The sequence below is a fragment of the Anas acuta genome, chromosome Z, assembly GCF_963932015.1.
Source record: "Anas acuta chromosome Z, bAnaAcu1.1, whole genome shotgun sequence".
Lineage (NCBI taxonomy): Eukaryota > Metazoa > Chordata > Aves > Anseriformes > Anatidae > Anas > Anas acuta.
The window spans coordinates 61,248,322-61,265,910 of record NC_089017.1 but is presented as its reverse complement, the minus strand read 5'-3'; positions in this window follow the sequence as shown (position 1 = coordinate 61,265,910).

Genomic DNA, 17,589 nt, shown 5'->3' with positions numbered 1-17,589 from the left:
TCAGGACTGTGGACACTGCAGAGAGATGGGTTACAGAAAGTAGAATTTGTTCTTTTCTACTAATCTACTTCAATCATCAATGCATACTGTACCTCTGCTTATTCAGGTTTATGTCCTACTTCATGTAGGGCTTATCATATGCTTTTGCAAGCACTGTAGTATAAATCACACTGATGTTTATTCTACTTTGTTAGTAACCTGAAGCATCTAATGAATAAATAGCAGAATGAGATTAACAAACAAGCCACTTTTTCACAGGGGAGCTGAGCCAAACAGGTGGTCAAGGAGCCTGGGAGAAGGATAACATGCCCAGTTTGCACCCAGCAATGGCAAAGGTACTGTGGGTTCAATGCACAGAAAAGATTTTCTTCTGAGGAAGTGCAGAGGCTTCTCTAGCCAAGCTTTCTGGATAGATGCACGTTATTCTGCATATCTGTGTCCCTCCTCTTTCACAGCTGTTGCCCTGGAGCAGCAGGATGCTGCAAACCCCAATTAGGTTGTGGCTGCAGTAAATACAGAACTCACTGATACTCACACTAAACCAGTTAGATGGGAGAGCTCTGCCCATATGTTTCTCACAGGGAAGCCAACAGAAAAGAAGATGAAAATAAAATAAAATAAAATAAAATAAAATAAAATAAAATAAAATAAAATAAAATAAAATAAAATAAAATAAAATAAAATAAAATAAAATAAAATAAAATAAAATAAAATAAAATAATAAAATAAAATAAAATAAAATAAAAATCACCCCTGTTTGCCCTTCTGTCTTCTTTGTGTTATTCTGCCACAAATGTATTTCCTGAGTTGTCCCCCTACCAGGGGGACAGCATTTCCACTCTCCTAACACAACACCAGTTTCTTATTAAATCTGTCTTTCTGGAATTAAATCTGTAATATCCACATCTTTCAGGGTATTTATAACACTTCCAACCACAAAACCCTGCAGAGCGTAGCATTTTTAAGGAGCCACAAGAGCCAGGTGTTTGTATTATATGTATATGACACAAATTCTAAGAGACTTTATTACTCTTAATTTCATGATACTTCCAGCTGTTTTTTCTCTATTTCATTTCTAATCCTGTCACATTATGCTGACTGTATAGTGCTTGAAACTTGGGCCTGCCCTTTTGCATGTAAATGTGTTAATGATACTGTGTAGAAACAATAGTTATTCTTTGTCTCCAGTGTGACCAAAACTGGACCCTTAGCTTTTAAAATAAAACTATTCCCTCATTTCATGTTGCAAAAGTTAAAAAAAAAAAAAAAAGTTAAAAAGTTAATTTTCCTTTCAGGTGGTGCATGCAGTTTGAACTTACAGATTCAAACATTCATTTTGGTCTATTTCTACAGGACTGATAGACACTTGTCTCCTGACAAAGCTTTTGTAGTTTGCAGTTCTTTTCAGTCTTCATGCAAAAAATAAATAAATAAATAAAATTAAAAAAATTAAGTTGGCTAGATATTTGTCCACTCAACATTTGCTTTTTGTCCACTGTATCATTTGTCCACTCAACATTTGCTTTTAGAGACCAAGATGAGAGTAAACACTCACTCTTTTTTTTTTTTTCTTTTTTTTTTCTTTCTTTTTTTTTTTTCTTGTGTATCTTAAGCTATGGAAGTATTTATAATACCCCATATCTCTTTAGAAGTTATACTGAAATCACATGAACATGCCTTGCCAGACATTGTGAAGTTTATTAGACTGTTTATCTGAAAAGCACTCCAGGTTATTCTCATAAATAAATAAAGATTTTTTTTAATATGTCTTTCCTAAGTTAGAGAGGCTTCTTTTTCTTATTGTGAAAAGAAAAGCAGAAACTGAGAGAAAAATGTCAATAATAAAAATAAATTCCAAAAAGGAACACAAAGTTTTCAGCTGTGGACAGCAATGTAATACTTTGATACAAACAAAAGCAAAAGAATTTCCTTGTAGGTATAGGCAGATGGTAGCAATATCATGACCTGGCCTTTTTTGTTTCATACAGGAAAGGAATATCAGCAAAGTATAAGCAGACATCTATATCTACTTACTAACATAAATATACACTACCTATGAATAAAAAATATCTCTGCTATATCACTTTTTCAAAAATCAGTAACTGCTTTGTTCAAGTTTTCTTTTGTGGTTCTGTTTTATATTCTAAGAACAAGTGAAATATTGTATTAAACAGTTCCTTACTAGTGTTAGAATGAGATCAGTTCTGAAATGGAATTTGTCTGAGAGTAATGATCGTAACTTATATGATCACAAACCTTACTTGTAGGCCCTTTGTTTCAGAAAGAAAGCTAAATATATTTATTAGATCAAATTTTGGCCAAAACTGCATCTGTCCTAGACAAGGAATGTCTTTAGGTTGAAAGAAGAAACCTCATTTTACAACAGAAAATTCAGTGTTAAAATATATTTGATGCAAAAACCCATTGAGACCTAGATTGGAACTTAAAGAAAATGTAGTTATGTCAGAAAAAAAAAAAAAAAAAAAAAAGTCAGAAAAATACAGTATTATATATGATTTGTTTGTTTCCCATTACAAATAGTGTGGCTGGATCTCATTTCAGATATCTATATGCAAAATCCTTCCTTTTCTACAGTTTCTACAGTTTATTTTGATGAAAATAGAGCAGTTCTAATTTTGATAGTAATGGTGTAATTTGTGCTGTTATTTTTCTTTAGAAATTAGGTTTGCATCCTTTCAATTTTGCTTCCCTTCCTCTCTCAGGTAATAAAAATTTGTAAGAGTTTAATGTTATATCATGATTAGTTGAGGAGAAATGGTTTATCTCAACAATACACTGAATACTAGTGCAAGAAGAAAGAAAACTAAAAGAAAGTTCAGTCTGTCTTGTTAAACATCGTATTCTTTGCTATCCCATAAGGAAATTAAACTTTTACCTAAACAGTTGCTGTAAAACTGAGCATACTGAGAGAGCCTAGCAATGCAACCATTATATTAACCATTATACTAACATGCTACAAAAATGAAACAGGAATGTTCAAGAAAATCTTTAATAATGAGTTCCCTAACAGGTAACTTGATACCTATGCTAAGATACTATATTTGCTAAAAGATCAGCACTTCCACGTCTGCATCCTCCAGTAAAAAAAATCAAAATCTCCATATACATATCTGAAACCAGCAGACCACATCTGTCTGTACTCATTAAGCATTTCTGACCCAATACCTTGTTCCGGTAGCACAGACTCATATGCTAGTCTTTTGCTGCTCTGAAGCCTTAATGAAATAAAAGATTAGAAGTTCAAGACAAAAAGATTTGGTCCTATTACTAAAAGGTTTGTTTCATTCAGGTTGTTCTGTTTCCTCCAAGTTGTTCTCTTTGTATTTGAAACCTAGAAATTCTGTGATTCTGTGTGATTCTTTCTGTTCTGAGCAGAGACAAAACTCTTTCTGATTTTTCATCTCTTGTCCATTTTAAGGAGATTTTCTTACAGGATAGCACTACATATAATCTGTTGTTTTTGAGCTGGTAACTACCTTCTCCAATAATAGAACTTCTCTTTTTCTTTGGATGTGATATTGTTCTTTGCATTGAAAGTCTTTTTTTTTTTTTTTTTTTTCACTTTTGGGTGTTGTTCCTCAGTGGCTAAAGCAGCCTGCCAATCCTCACAATAAAATTATGAGAGCACTTGACACTTCCTGTCTCCAACTGTAACCTCTCTTTTTTGTCTGGAGGATGATCTATATTATCCTCCACTCAAACCATAACAATAACCACATAATCTGATAATTATTGAGGTAAAGTAGTTAATTGCTTATGCAAAACAAACAAATTATCTTCTGTTTACAGGAATTTTAAACAAAATTCTCGATGCAAGCATGCACCTACTTGTACCAATTTAGCACTTCAATAAATGTCACAATACGGAAGCGACACTCTGAGAATATAACCGAAGCTTCACTGTACTGCTCAGTGACAGAAACAAAGTTAAGGTCACCTATAGCAAGGTCTAAAACCGACATTTCTGAAATGGCACTGCATGAATAAGTACTATGAAAAATATAAACAGAAAAGGAGGAATGGAAGGAGAGAGAGGGACTAGCAAAGATATATGAGAAAGGTGAAAGAAATGAAAAGAAGGGGTATATAGCTTATTAATACCTCTCCACATACTGGTGGAGTCCCTTGATCATTCTGTTCTCAGCTTCTCATACACAAATCTCTTTCAAGTGAGCTGCTCCTACCTGTCAAAACAGGTTCTGCCATAGTGAGAGAAGTATAGAAACAAGGACTAATTTTATTTTTATATTAACCCCTTCAGTCCCAACAGTCTTTGAACAGTATTCAGAAAGTCTAAATGTTGTAACTGCTTCAGTTCATGGCTCACAATATAGTCATCAATAAATACTGAAAAGGTTTAAGATCTTCACTTGTCTGACAGGGCGTTTTGCATATCAACTATCAATCACTGATAGTGAAACATTTTATTTATATTTGTACTTCACTTAAAAAAAAAAAAAAAGTACTTATTTAACCTTTAGTCTCAAGGTAAATCTTGTGACTCATTAAAGTCTTAGTTTTAAAACTGGGATAAACGATATTGCCATGATGGGTAACATTACATCTCTGCTGCTGCTAAAACAGAACTTTCATCCCTATGGAAGATGAGGAACTGCAGGTTTGCTACTCTTGTGTTTGCAGCAATATGAAAAAATATGTCTTCTATAAAACGTGGATAGAACAGTTAATGACCTGCAATCACGTAAGGCACATTTAGAGCTGTCATCTATCACCAAAGTGTATCTTGAAGACTGACATGCTTATATTCTTGTGCCACAATTTCTACTTATTTATTGTCAAGTTTCTTTTTTTTTAAGAAAAAATTATCCGTTGTACAAATGATGCAGTAAGGCATCGTATCCTGCAAGAGGGTGTTTCAGCTTTGAGCATGAGTGCAAATATTGATAGAATCATAGAATCATAGAATATCCTGAGTTGGAAGGGACCCTTAAGGATCATCAAGTCCAACTCTTGACACCGCACAGGTCTACCCAAGTTCAGACCATGTGACTAAGTGCACAGTCCAATCTCTTCTTAAATTCAGACAGGCTCGGTGCAGTGACCACTTCCCTGGGGAGCCTGTTCCAGTGTGCAACCACTCTCTCTGTGAAGAACCCCCTCCTGATGTCAAGCCTAAATTTCCCCTGCCTCAGCTTAACCCCATTCCCGTGGGTCCTGTCACTGATGTTAATGGAGAAAAGGTCTCCTGCCTCTCGACACCCCCTTACGAGGAAGTTGTAGACTGTGATGAGGTCTCCCCTCAGCCTCCTCTTCTCCAGGCTGAACAGGCCCAGTGACCTCAGCCGTTCCTCGTATGTCTTCCCCTCCAGGCCTTTCACCATCTTCGTAGCCCTCCTCTGGACACTCTCCAACAGTTTCATGTCCTTTTTATACTGTGGTGCCCAGAACTGCACACAGTACTTGAGGTGAGGCCGCACCAGCGCAGAGTAGAGCGGGACAATCACCTCCGTTGACCTACTAGCGATGCCGTGCTTGATGCACCCCAGGACACGTTTGGCCCTCCTGGCTGCCAGGGCACACTGCTGGCTCATATTCAACTTGCTGTCTACCACGACCCCCAGATCCCTCTCTTCTAGGCTGCTCTCCAGCGTCTCATCGCCCAGTCTGTACGTACAGCCAGGGTTTCCCCGTCCCAGGTGCAGGACCCGGCACTTGCTCTTCTTGAACTTCATGCGGTTGGTGATCGCCCAGCTCTCCAACCTATCCAGATCCCTCTGCAAGGCCTTTCCACCCTCATTCGAGTCCACAAGTCCTCCAAGTTTGGTGTCATCAGCAAACTTGCTCAAAATACCTTCTATTCCTACATCCAGATCGTTTATAAAAATATTGAAAAGTACCGGCCCTAAAATGGAGCCTTGAGGGACCCCACTGGTGACTGTCCGCCAGACTGACGCAGCCCCATTTACCATAACCCTTTGGGCCCTGCCCGTTAGCCAATTGCTCACCCATCGTATGATGTTTTTATTTAGCTGTATGCTGGACATTTTGTCCAGTAGGATCCTATGGGAAACCGTGTCAAAAGCCTTGCTGAAGTCCAAAAAAATCACATCAGCTGGTTTCCCTTGGTCCACCATACGGGTGATCTTATCATAAAAGGAAATCAGGTTAGTTAGGCAGGACCCACCCTTCACAAACCCATGCTGGCTGGGACCAATGACTGCTTTGTCCCCCAGGTGCGCCTCAATAAGTTTGAGAACCATCTTCTCCATGATTTTACCAGGCACTGACGTGAGACTGACAGGCCTGTAATTGCTAGGGTCTTCTTTCTGACCCTTCTTGAAAATCAGCACAACATTTGCCAGCTTCCAGTCTACCAGGACCTCTCCAAATTCCCAGGATCGTTGAAAAATAATTGAGAGAGGTTCCGCGATGACATCCGCCAGCTCTTTCAGCACCCGGGGATGAATCCCATCCGGACCCATGGACTTGTAGGGATCCAGGTGGAGTAGCAAATCCCGCACACGTTCAGGGTCGGTTGGGAGTTTGTCAACCCCACCTTCCCAGTCCTTCACCTCAGGGCACCCTGGGTCCCAAAGCCCATCATCAGCATTGAAGACAGAGGCAAAGAAGGCGTTAAGCGTCTCTGCTTTGCCTATGTCATTGTCTGTGAGGAGACCTTCCCTATCAAGGAGCGGCCCTATGTATTCTTTAATTCTCCTTTTTCCATTCACATATCTAAAAAAAACCTTTTTATTTTCTCTCACAGACACAGCCAGCTTCAACTCTAGGTGTGCTTTGGCCACACGAATTTTCTCCCTACAAAAACGAATAACATCCCTGTATTCTTTCCATGACACCTGGCCCTCCTTCCAGTAGCGAAACACTCTCTGTTTCCGCCTAATCTCCATTAGAATGTTCCTGGTCAGACACGCCGGCCTCCTGCCCTGCCTGCCTGACTTACGATATTTAGGAATTGCCTGATCTTGTGCTTCTAGGAGGCATCGCTTAAAGAATGACCAGCACTGGTGGACATCGAGGCCTTCAAGAGCAGTTTCCCAGGGGACCTTGCTGACTAGTTCCCTGAGCAGCCTGAAGTCCGCTTTCCCCATATCCAGGGATGAGGTTTTGGTGGCACTTTTCCTTCTGTCACCGTAAATTTTGAACTCAACCACTTTATGGTTGCTATGACCAAGGCGGCCACCAATCACCACATCTCCCACCAGACCCTCTCTGTTTTCTAGCAACAGGTCTAGGAGGGCACCTTTCCTAGTTGGCTCCTGCACCAAGAAGTTATCATCTAGGTGCTTCATGAACCTCCTGGACTTGCTCGTGTCAGCCGTGTGGCACTCCCAGCTAACGTCTGGCAAGTTGAAGTCCCCCATAAGGACAAGGGGAGTTAATCTCGAGGCCTCTCTTAGTTCTGTAAAGAATAATTTATCGGCGTTATCGTCCTGGCCAGGTGGTCTGTAGTAGACTCCCACGACATCCCCTTTATTCGTTCGTCCCTTGATCCTTACCCAGAGGCTCTCAACTTTGCCATCGCCAACCTGAAGTTCCACACAGTCCAGCCCCTGCTTCACATACATCGCCACCCCACCACCTCGTCTACCCTGCCTGTCCCTCCTAAAGAGCCTGTAACCATCTATCGCAACACCCCAGTCACAGGACTCATCCCACCCGGTTTCGCTTATGCCGATGATGTCGTAGTTGCGGGACTGGGCCAGGACTTCTAGCTCATCCATTTTATTCCTCATACTGCGTGAGTTCGTGTAGAAGCACTTCAGGTGCGTCTCCTTACACTCAGCACCTTGTGGATCTGACCGAAGGACCTCACTGGCACACAGCCCCTCTGATTCTAGCATACCATCCCTTAGGTCTTCACCGGCGTGCCTGGTTTTAGCCCCTTCCCCCTTCGACTCTAGTTTAAAGCCCTATCTATCAGCCCTGCCAACTCCTGACCAAAGATCCTTACCCCTCTCCGAGAGAGGCCCATCCCATCCGGTGCCATCAGGCCCGGTGTAGCAATAACCTTCCCGTGATCAAAGAACCCAAAGTTCTGCCAGTCACACCAGTCTCGAAGCCACGAGTTTATGTGAACAGCACGCCTTTCAGCTTCGATCCCCCCTATCGGAAGGACAGAGGCAAACACAACCCGCGCCCCTGATCCTCTAAGTAGTCGCCCCGAATCCCTAAGTCTCTTTTGATCGCCTTCAGACTTCTCATTGCTACTTCATCGCTACCAGCCTGAAAGACCAGTAGCGGGTAGTAGTCAGTGGGCCGTACCAGGCGCTTGACTTTCTTGGCAAAGTCTCTCACCCGAGCCCCAGGGAGGCAACAGACTTCTCTGCGGGTTGGGTCCGGTCGGCATATCGGTCCCTCTGTCCCTTTCAGAAGGGAGCCCCCCATAACGATAGCCCTTCTTTCTTTTTTGAAGGATGATGTGGCAATGCGATGTGTAGGTTGCCTTGTCTTAGGCGCCCCCTCCAACTGGGATGGGTTTTTATCTACTTTGTCATTCAGATTGTCTTGTTCTAGTCCTTCATATCGATTATTTAAGGGTAGATGAGAAGGTGAGGTGGGCAGAGAGAGGGCTCACCTACCATCCCGAATAGGCACCTGCCTCCATTCCCCCCCTTGATCTAGGTCTCCTCCCGCTGCCTGGCAGGAGGAGGGAACCTCCGTCTTCTGCATAACAGGAGACGCCTGTGCTGTGGCAGGCTCGTGAGCCTGCCTCAGAGAGGGTAGAGTGCACCTCCACCAGTCAATTTCCATCTCTGATTCCCTGATGCTCCTGAGCCTGTTCACCTCATCCCGGAGCACCGCTACCTGGCTGAGCAGTTCTTCAACCTGGGCACACCTCCCACAGGCATACCAACCACTGCTGTCGGAGACCGACAGAAGTCTGGGGCACACTCTGCAGCCCAGGACCTGGACGGCTGCATGTTTCCCCGAGCCCTCCGTCTGAGTAGCCACACTGGTGACCGTGGCTGGAGATGCCGCACGAGATGCAGAGGCCACAGTTTTCTGCCTGGTTGATACCATGGTCAGGTTCTGCATAAACAGGTTACAAGCACCGAAGGGAGAGGCAGCTGCAAAAGAGCGACGATGGGCCCCCCGCTCGCCCTGCCCGCGCGAACTGCCGCGCAAACTGCTGCACCACTTCCTCTACATTCCAGAGTTCTTTGTTTGGTCTGGTTGAGTGAGATACTACCTTGGCTTTGTGACCATATATTTTGCATATGTGCAGAAATATATATACACCATTACCTGAATGTGCTAGTGTAACTGCTGTGCTTTCTGTGAGCACAAAACATGTATTTGGACACTTGTAGCTCCAAAGCAACACTCCATTTCCCTCTCATTTTCTCCTCACCACTTCATGAAACTTGCAAGAATTTTCTACCATAACTTTTTCAGCTTTGTTTAAACTGGTTTATATGACTAGAAATTTTGGATGACAAACAAGAAAAAGAATTTTCAGTCCCAATTCAGTGCCTGGTAAAAGTAGATTATTTGTGGGCTTACTGAAAGGACAACATGATCATTGGTCAGAACCAACATGGGTTTACTAGGGGAAGGTCATGTCTACCAAAATTAGTTTCCTTCTACAAAAAGATCACCCAGCTAGTTGACCAAAGGAAACTAGTTGATGTAATCTTCCTGGATTTCAGTAAAGCTTTTAGTACTGTCTCTCACAGTATCCTTCTGGACAAAGTGACCAGAATATTGTTAGATAAAAGCATAATAAGATGGGTGAACAATTAGCTGATGGATCAGGCCCAAAGTCTTCTTGTAAATGGGGTTACATCGAGATGGCAGCCTGTCACTATTTAGGTTCCCTGGGGCTCCATTTTAGGATCAGTCCTCCTCAACGTTTTCATAAATGAGTTGGACTAAGACATAAAGGTTTCTTGAGCAAGCTCATGGACAATACCAAATTGGGTGGAGCTGTTGACTGTCAAGGGACATTGCAGAGAGATCTTGATGAATTAGAGAACTGGGCAACAATATGAAGTTTAACAAGAGGAAGTGACAAATTCTGCACCTGGAAAGGGGTAACCCTGTTTACCCATACAGACAGGGGGATGAGATACTAAAGTTTAATGTCTGATTTTAGAGGGATATGCACATAGGGCCAGATTTTAAAATTTGGATACCTAAAGATTTGTAAATTTACTTAACTGGGTTTTCAACAGCACCTTATGATTGCATCTTGATTATTTAGAGATAAACATTTGAAAAATTCTCAGTAGGCATCTGTCCTCATCCTATTTAAAAGTCCAGCCCCAATTTCACATTTAAAAGATATAACACCATGTTATGATATTTTTAAATCCCTTCTTTGTTACCTTGAGCCCATTCAATGAGCTTATCTTTTTTTTTTTTTTTTTTTTCTCCTCAGATGTACTTCTGAAGGTATTGCTTGCATGTGTTTTCCTTTTCCAGGTAATCCATGGTGTCTGAAGTCTGAGGATAGCTCTGAAATTAATTTTCCATATCTACACAATCATTTCCCCATTTAAAACAACAGGCAGTGAAATGCTGCCATTTGAAATGGAAATCGAACTACTCAGAACAGCCATACTGTGACTAGCAATAAAGAAAGCCTCTCTGCCTCCCCAACTAAAGCTGTCATTTGACCCAGTGTTGGGGCTGAGGGCAATGGCGCAACTCAAGTGTATTTACACCAATACACACAGTATAACAAAAAAAAAAAAAAAAAAAAAAAAAAAAAAAAAACAGGAAGAACTGGAAGACATTGTGCAGCAGCAAACTATGACCTAGTCACCATCACTGAAATGTGGTGGGACCAATCCCATGACTGGAGTTCTGCAAAGGATGGCCACAAGGTGTTCAGAAGGGAGAGGCAACTAAGTAGGGGAGGTGGTGTGGCTCTATATTATAGAGTATTTCGATGGTATTGAGCTTGGGATTGGGAATGATAAGGTGGAGTCCCTGTGGATAAGGATCGTGGGGTAGACCAACAAGGCAGACATCCTGGTAGGGGTCTTTAATAGACCACCATGGATGAGACATTCTATTAACAGCTGGCGGAAGTCACTCAATCTCCAGCACTTGTTCTTATGGGGTACTTTAACTTCCCAGAGATGTGCTGGAAATACAATGTAGACCTGAGGAAGCTGTCCAGAACGTTCCTGGATTGCATGGCAGATAGTGGCCTGACTCAGTTGGTTATTGAGCCTACCAGAGAGGGTGCCCTGCTAGACCTGCTGTTCACAAACAGAGAAGGACTGGTGGGAGATGTGGTGAGTTGTCTTGGGCAGAGCAACCATGATATGGTAAAGTTCTCTATCCTTAGTGAAGTCAGGAGGAGGCTCAGTAAAACTGCTACCTTGGACTTCTGGAGGGCAGACTTTGAGCTGTTGAGGGCACTGGTAGGGAAAGTCCCTTGGGAGCCAGCCCAGAAGGGCAGAAGGCTCCAGGAAGGATGGATGTTCCTCAAGAAGGAAGTCTTAAAGATGCAGGGGAAGACTGTCCCCGTGTGCCGTAAGATGAGGTGTCAGGAAAGAAGAAAGGCATGGATGAACATGGATGAACATTTTCTGAGTGTCCGGTAGAAAAACAGTGTTTATGTCTGGTGGAAGAAGGGACATGCAGCTTGAGGAGAGTACAACAAAGTTGCCAGCCTATGGAGAGAAAGAATCAGGAAGCCTAAAGCCCATAGAGATCTCAATCTGGCCACTACGGTTAAGGATAACAAAAAATGTTTTTATAAATACATTAACAGCAAGAGGAGGGCCAAAGGGAATCTCCATCCTTTACTGGACGCAGGAGGGAACATGGCCAGTGGGTATAAGGAAAAGGCTGAGGCTCTTAATGCCTTCTTTACTAGCTACACTAGCTAGTCTTTACTAGCTAGACCACTTATCCTTGGAGTACTCAGCCTCCCAACCTGTAAGGCTGGGATGGCGAGGAGAAGAAACCCCCCAGAGTTCAGGTGGAAACAGTCAGAGACCTGCTGCTCCACCTGGACTGTCACAAGTCCATGAGGCCAGATGGGATCCACCTGAGGGTGCTGAGGGAGTTGGAAGATGTGATTGCTGGCTTGCTTTCCATCATCTATCAGCAGTCATGGTCATCTGGGGAAGTCCCAGATGACTGGAGACTTGGTAATGTGATGCCTATCTACAAGAAAGGTTGTAAGGATGACCCTGTCCTCTACAAGCCTGTCAGTCTGACCTCAGTATCAGGCAAGGTGATGGAACAGATCATCTTGAATGCAATCAAGCAACCTATGCAAGACAACCAGGGGATCAGGCCCGGTGAGCATGGGTTTATGAAAGGCAGGTCCTGCCTGACTTACCTCATCTTCTTCTATGACCAGGTGATCCACCTGGTGGATGAGGGAAAGGCTACTGATGTCGTTTACCTAAACTTCAGCAAAGCCTTTGATGTGTTCTCTCACAGTATCATTCTAGAGAAGCTGGCAGTCCATAGAAAAGAAAAAAAAAAAAAAAAGGGAAGGGAAGGGAAGGGAAGGGAAGGGAAGGGAAGGGAAGGGAAGGGAAGGGAAGGGAAGGGAAGGGAAGGGAAGGGAAGGGAAGGGAAGGGAAGGGAAGGGAAGGGAAGGGAAGGGAAGGGAAGGGAAGGGAAGGGAAGGGAAGGGAAGGGAAGGGAAGGGAAGGGAAGGGAAGGGAAGGGAAGGGAAGGGAAGGGAAGGGAAGGGAAGGGAAGGGAAGAGAAAGCTTTTATAAATTATTTCTCCTGAATTTAGGGAAACAGGACTTCCACGTACACAACAAACAGGGTGTCATTGATCCAACATCTGCCTTCTACCATTAGATCTTCTTTCTAAGAGAAATAAATCAGTAAAGCTGAAAAGAAAAAAAAAAAAAAAAAAAAAAAAAAAAAAAAAAAAACACTGTCTATTCAGCTAACTGGAAGCACTCAATATGCAGGAGATGTTCCTGACAATGTTATTAAGGATGTTAAACTTGAAGGTAATGTGCATTTTGTAAAAGACAGTTGCCACATTAATAAAACAGATGAAAAAGAGATGGTTATATTAATTCTTCCAAGCACATAGATCTTATTATTAATAAATCAAAGAAAAGTTATGAAAATACTGTTACAAATGTGAACAGAATTTACTTGAACAGTGAAACGTTGAAAATAGTAAATAAAATTAGCTTATAAGGATAGTGTCATTCATATTATTGCAAAGTATGTAAGTCTAAAAGTGTTAATAGAAAAGCTATATTTACATAATTTGCTTCACTGTGACAGATCAATGATATTAGCAACAAAAACTCATTAGGAGCAGCATATCAGGCTTTTCACAACATACTTTTGAGTCTTGGAAAAACTGTAAGCTGAAATACTCAGTTTCTCAAGTTTCACTGAAGGTTTCCTGTAATACAGTCAAAGTAAATAATAGAATATTATTTCTCTAGCAGCTCTAATGACAGGGAAGAGATGACACTGTTTAAGAATGCCCTATAACAGTCTATTTATTTCTTTGGCAACTCCAGGGCAGGTAGTCACCTGAGCAACATTCATCACTAACACAGTTATGACAGTTGAATAGGAGAAACTTAGATAAAAGCATATGGAATAAGGGTCCTTAGTACTCTTTGGCTTTTGACTTATGAAATATGTGAAGGTGATTCCATTTGCAAGAAGAAGCCTTCAAGTTGAGGGACATGAGAATTAAGGAGGTCAAAGATGTGTGAGGAGATTTATTTTGTTTTCTTTGTCCTTCTTATACGACAGTGTGTTGTATTTTTCTGTCTCTGTAGGTTTTAAATGCTAGAATTACAGGATCTCTTCCATGACAAAATGAAAGATGTTATATTATATTTAGTATATATCTCTCATGTATTTCAACACAGGAACTGGAAATGTAACATAAACATTGCTGGAGTTAGTATTTTCAGCATGAAGCCAGCATTTGCACTTTACTACGAGATTCCCAAACTACATATATGGACATAAATAACAAAACTTACTTAAAAAAAAAAAGATGCAGAAACATATATAAAAGTATACCTGTGAACATAAATTCAAAAACTGAATTTTATAAATTTTCTTAAAAACATCTTTTCATCTTTTCCATTCCTGAACTTCTTTGTTTTTAAAAATCTTTTATATCAGTTACCCAGTGCTTACTGTCATCCATGTCATAAAGCAAACACACTTCCTTGTGGCAGAGAAACAACGGAAACATAGAGTGTGCTTGATTTTATTTTATATTTTTTTTAATCTATTTATTTATTTTTACTTTCTACAGGTATAGAACAAGTTTTACTAAGCACTGCACAAACTTGAAGACAACATTGTGGCCATGTCAATAGGGAGCTTAGAAGATATCTTTAGATTAGTTGAGTGATGAAAAAGGGGGTGTGGTAAAGTGGATGCACTGCCATCTGCTCGTGCCCACATTTGTGACTATTTACAAGCACATAATCCTTTGGGAGGTAGGACTTGCAAGTTTTGGTAGACCACTTCATTGAGAAGTAACTTCCGAACAAAGAACATGCGCGCATACGCACAAACAAAGTGTAACATTTTTAAAATTGTCTTTAAATAGTAGCTGGAGTACTTATTAGTAATGAAAGTGGTCTACTACCAGACAACAGCAGATTCAAAGGGACTTGTACTTTAAATTCAATGAAAACTATGAACAATGAATTGTTCAACTGAGAGTATGATTAATAATTCAAAGATTTGATGTTGTTATTTTATTCAAATCAGACTAAAAACTTTTATGAGACATTCACATTCTAATAATCAGAGACAACAACATAGTTATAAGGAAAGTCATGAAATTAAATTCCAGATTTATTTGCGTAAATGTTATCTACTTCTCTTTAAATTTGTCCTTACCTTCACTTGGTCACATTCAATACCTTAGGCCTTTTATTGCTTTTACCGACTAACCTTGTAGTTAATAATATATCTTAGTAAAAAGGAAGCTTTGATAAGGTGCTGGACAATAGCCTTTGAAGATATGTATTCTTCCTGTAGTTCTCATATTATAATTCCTGCTTTATCAATTCGCAGGACTGCTCTGTGTCTATTCCTTCTAGGTAGTTATCTAGAAGGTACAAAGCTGTATTTAGGATTAGGTTTTGCCTACTGCAAATGAGGCAAGTAATAAAAACCTATTAAGCTCAAAAAAACAACTTTCATTGGCTTTCATTTGACATGCTGCCTAGTGTCTTACCACTTGTCAAATTACCTCCCTTTTTGTCTTATTGATTTCTGTGTTATTACTTGTGTTAATTTATTGTATCTCCTATATTGACTGCTGCATTTTTGGCTATCTGCAAGTATGTATTTTAGCTCCCATATTGATAAGTACCTTATTACTTGTCATAGCACTAGCAGCAATATTGATTATTGCTGTCTTTTTTATTCATTTTTATGAACAATGAATTTTTATTCACTGTTTTCCTATTCTTTCACTTATCTATCTGATTCTACGGCGTTCCCCCTTTGCTTCCCACCTATGTCCCATACTTTTGCTTGTTCACTTTCACCTTATTCAAGTTTTCTTTAGTCTTCCACAATGGAAGACTCCATTGACCCCTTAAGTGTCATAAAACATATATATAATTGTATATATATTCATTATATTATATAAATACGTACATACATAAATATATACAGGCGTATATACATACATATATATACAGATATATACAAACACAGTAAACCTGGATGTTAGAATCATAGAATCATAGAATATCCCAAGTTGTAAGGGGATATTCTGATAATAACAATATAATATATTTTTGTGTGCATATAATATACACACACACATATATATATATACACATATATGTATATATGTATACATATATATGTATATGTACACATATATATATGTATATATATACATGTATATATGTGTGTGCATATATATTACATATATATAATATATAATAATATAATATAATATATATTATATAATATATATAATATAATATTATAATGTAATATATATTATATATATATGTAATATTGACTTAATTGAAGCAATTAAAAAAGTATACAGTGTTTTTTTGTGGAAACCTATGAACAAAGTGTTGGACACCCAGATTCTCAGAGCCCAAATGGACAGATGAATGTCCAGTTCATAACTTCTGGACTGTGTGACTTTCATAAAGACTTTACCTGTCTAATCTAACACGGCTCAGCAATACAATTTCTGTGAAACAATTCAGCCCTAACAAATCAGTTTTGATTTCAATCACTCAAAATTCTCTATACTTCTTTTTAAGAATAATGTTTAAAATGTTGCAGAACTTTTTTTTTTTTTTTAATCCTAAATGATTGTATTTGTTGACTAAGTGTACCTAATTGATTTCACCATTTCCAAGAAATTGATATGTGGGGAGAAAAAGTACCTGCCATTCAGTAAATGTTATTCTCTTGTTTAAAATCTTTTTTCATCCTAGTGATGACGAGAAAAGAAAACCTCATATGACTTCCCTGGCCATTTAAACACAATAGATAATAAGTAGCAGAAATGAGAGTTTGTACTCTGTTTATTGTCTAGAAAAAGTTTGAAAATATTTTTCAAAGAAGTACACATAATGAACACATTCATTAAAGAGACTATCCATGAACAATTAAAAAAATGAAAATAAACGGGTTAGATTCATCTTATAATTAATGGTCAGAGAAAATTTTAACTATTCTTTGTACATATCTCCCAGCATTCTAAGCTAAATTATTGAGTGTCTCACTATTGAGAGTCCACAGCATCCCATTCATACCTTGATTTATATTAACTTCTTTTTTTAAACTCCTGGAAAACACTTTATGAAACTAAATTGGTGGATGTCTCTTGAAGGATGGTGGATTATGAAATACTGAGTCTCTGTGGCATGAAGATGCCTTGTTGACAACTGTCCTTAGATTAAACAAATCAATCAATGCACCTTTACAGTCTAATTCAGAAGTATTTTTTTGTACTCAAGATCTTTCTTTTTTTTTTTAAATGTTTTCCCAAACTTTTTCTCTTACAGACCTTTTCTGTATCTTTTACATTTTGACCTGAAAAGATTTAGCTTATTTTTAGCATAAAAACTTGAAAGAGTCCCTTTGCACATTGAACAAAGTTGGGGTTACCCCGTGAATAGTGTAAACGAGGGTAGGAATAAATCTCTAAGAATGATGCGTAAGTGTTTTGGCCACTGGTTTTTATTTTTCTGAATGTTATCTCACAAAGTCACATGGTCTTGTAGTGATACTTGTCTGCTGCAATTTTGTAAGCTAAAAGCACTTCTGGAAACCTTGGCACTGGCCACACTGTGTGTTCTCATTCTGTGTAGAGAGGCAGTCAATGGCTATTAAGATTATAGAGTTTGCTTAATACAATGATTAGTATTTCATTGACATGCCTTCAGTTTTTCCCTGACTCTTTCATCTTCCACCTCCTCACCTCAGGTTATTCTTAGCCCGTTTCTTCTAGTTGGGTCTGTAAGAATTTGTGATGTCTAAATGCCTCCATTCATTTCTTCTCACATTCACCATCAAGTTCAGAAACCAATTCTCACCATTGAAAGTCCGTCACACTTTCTTTGCTCCTTGAAATATTTTCTGCCTACCCTTCTTTTAAACTTCGCATAACTTACT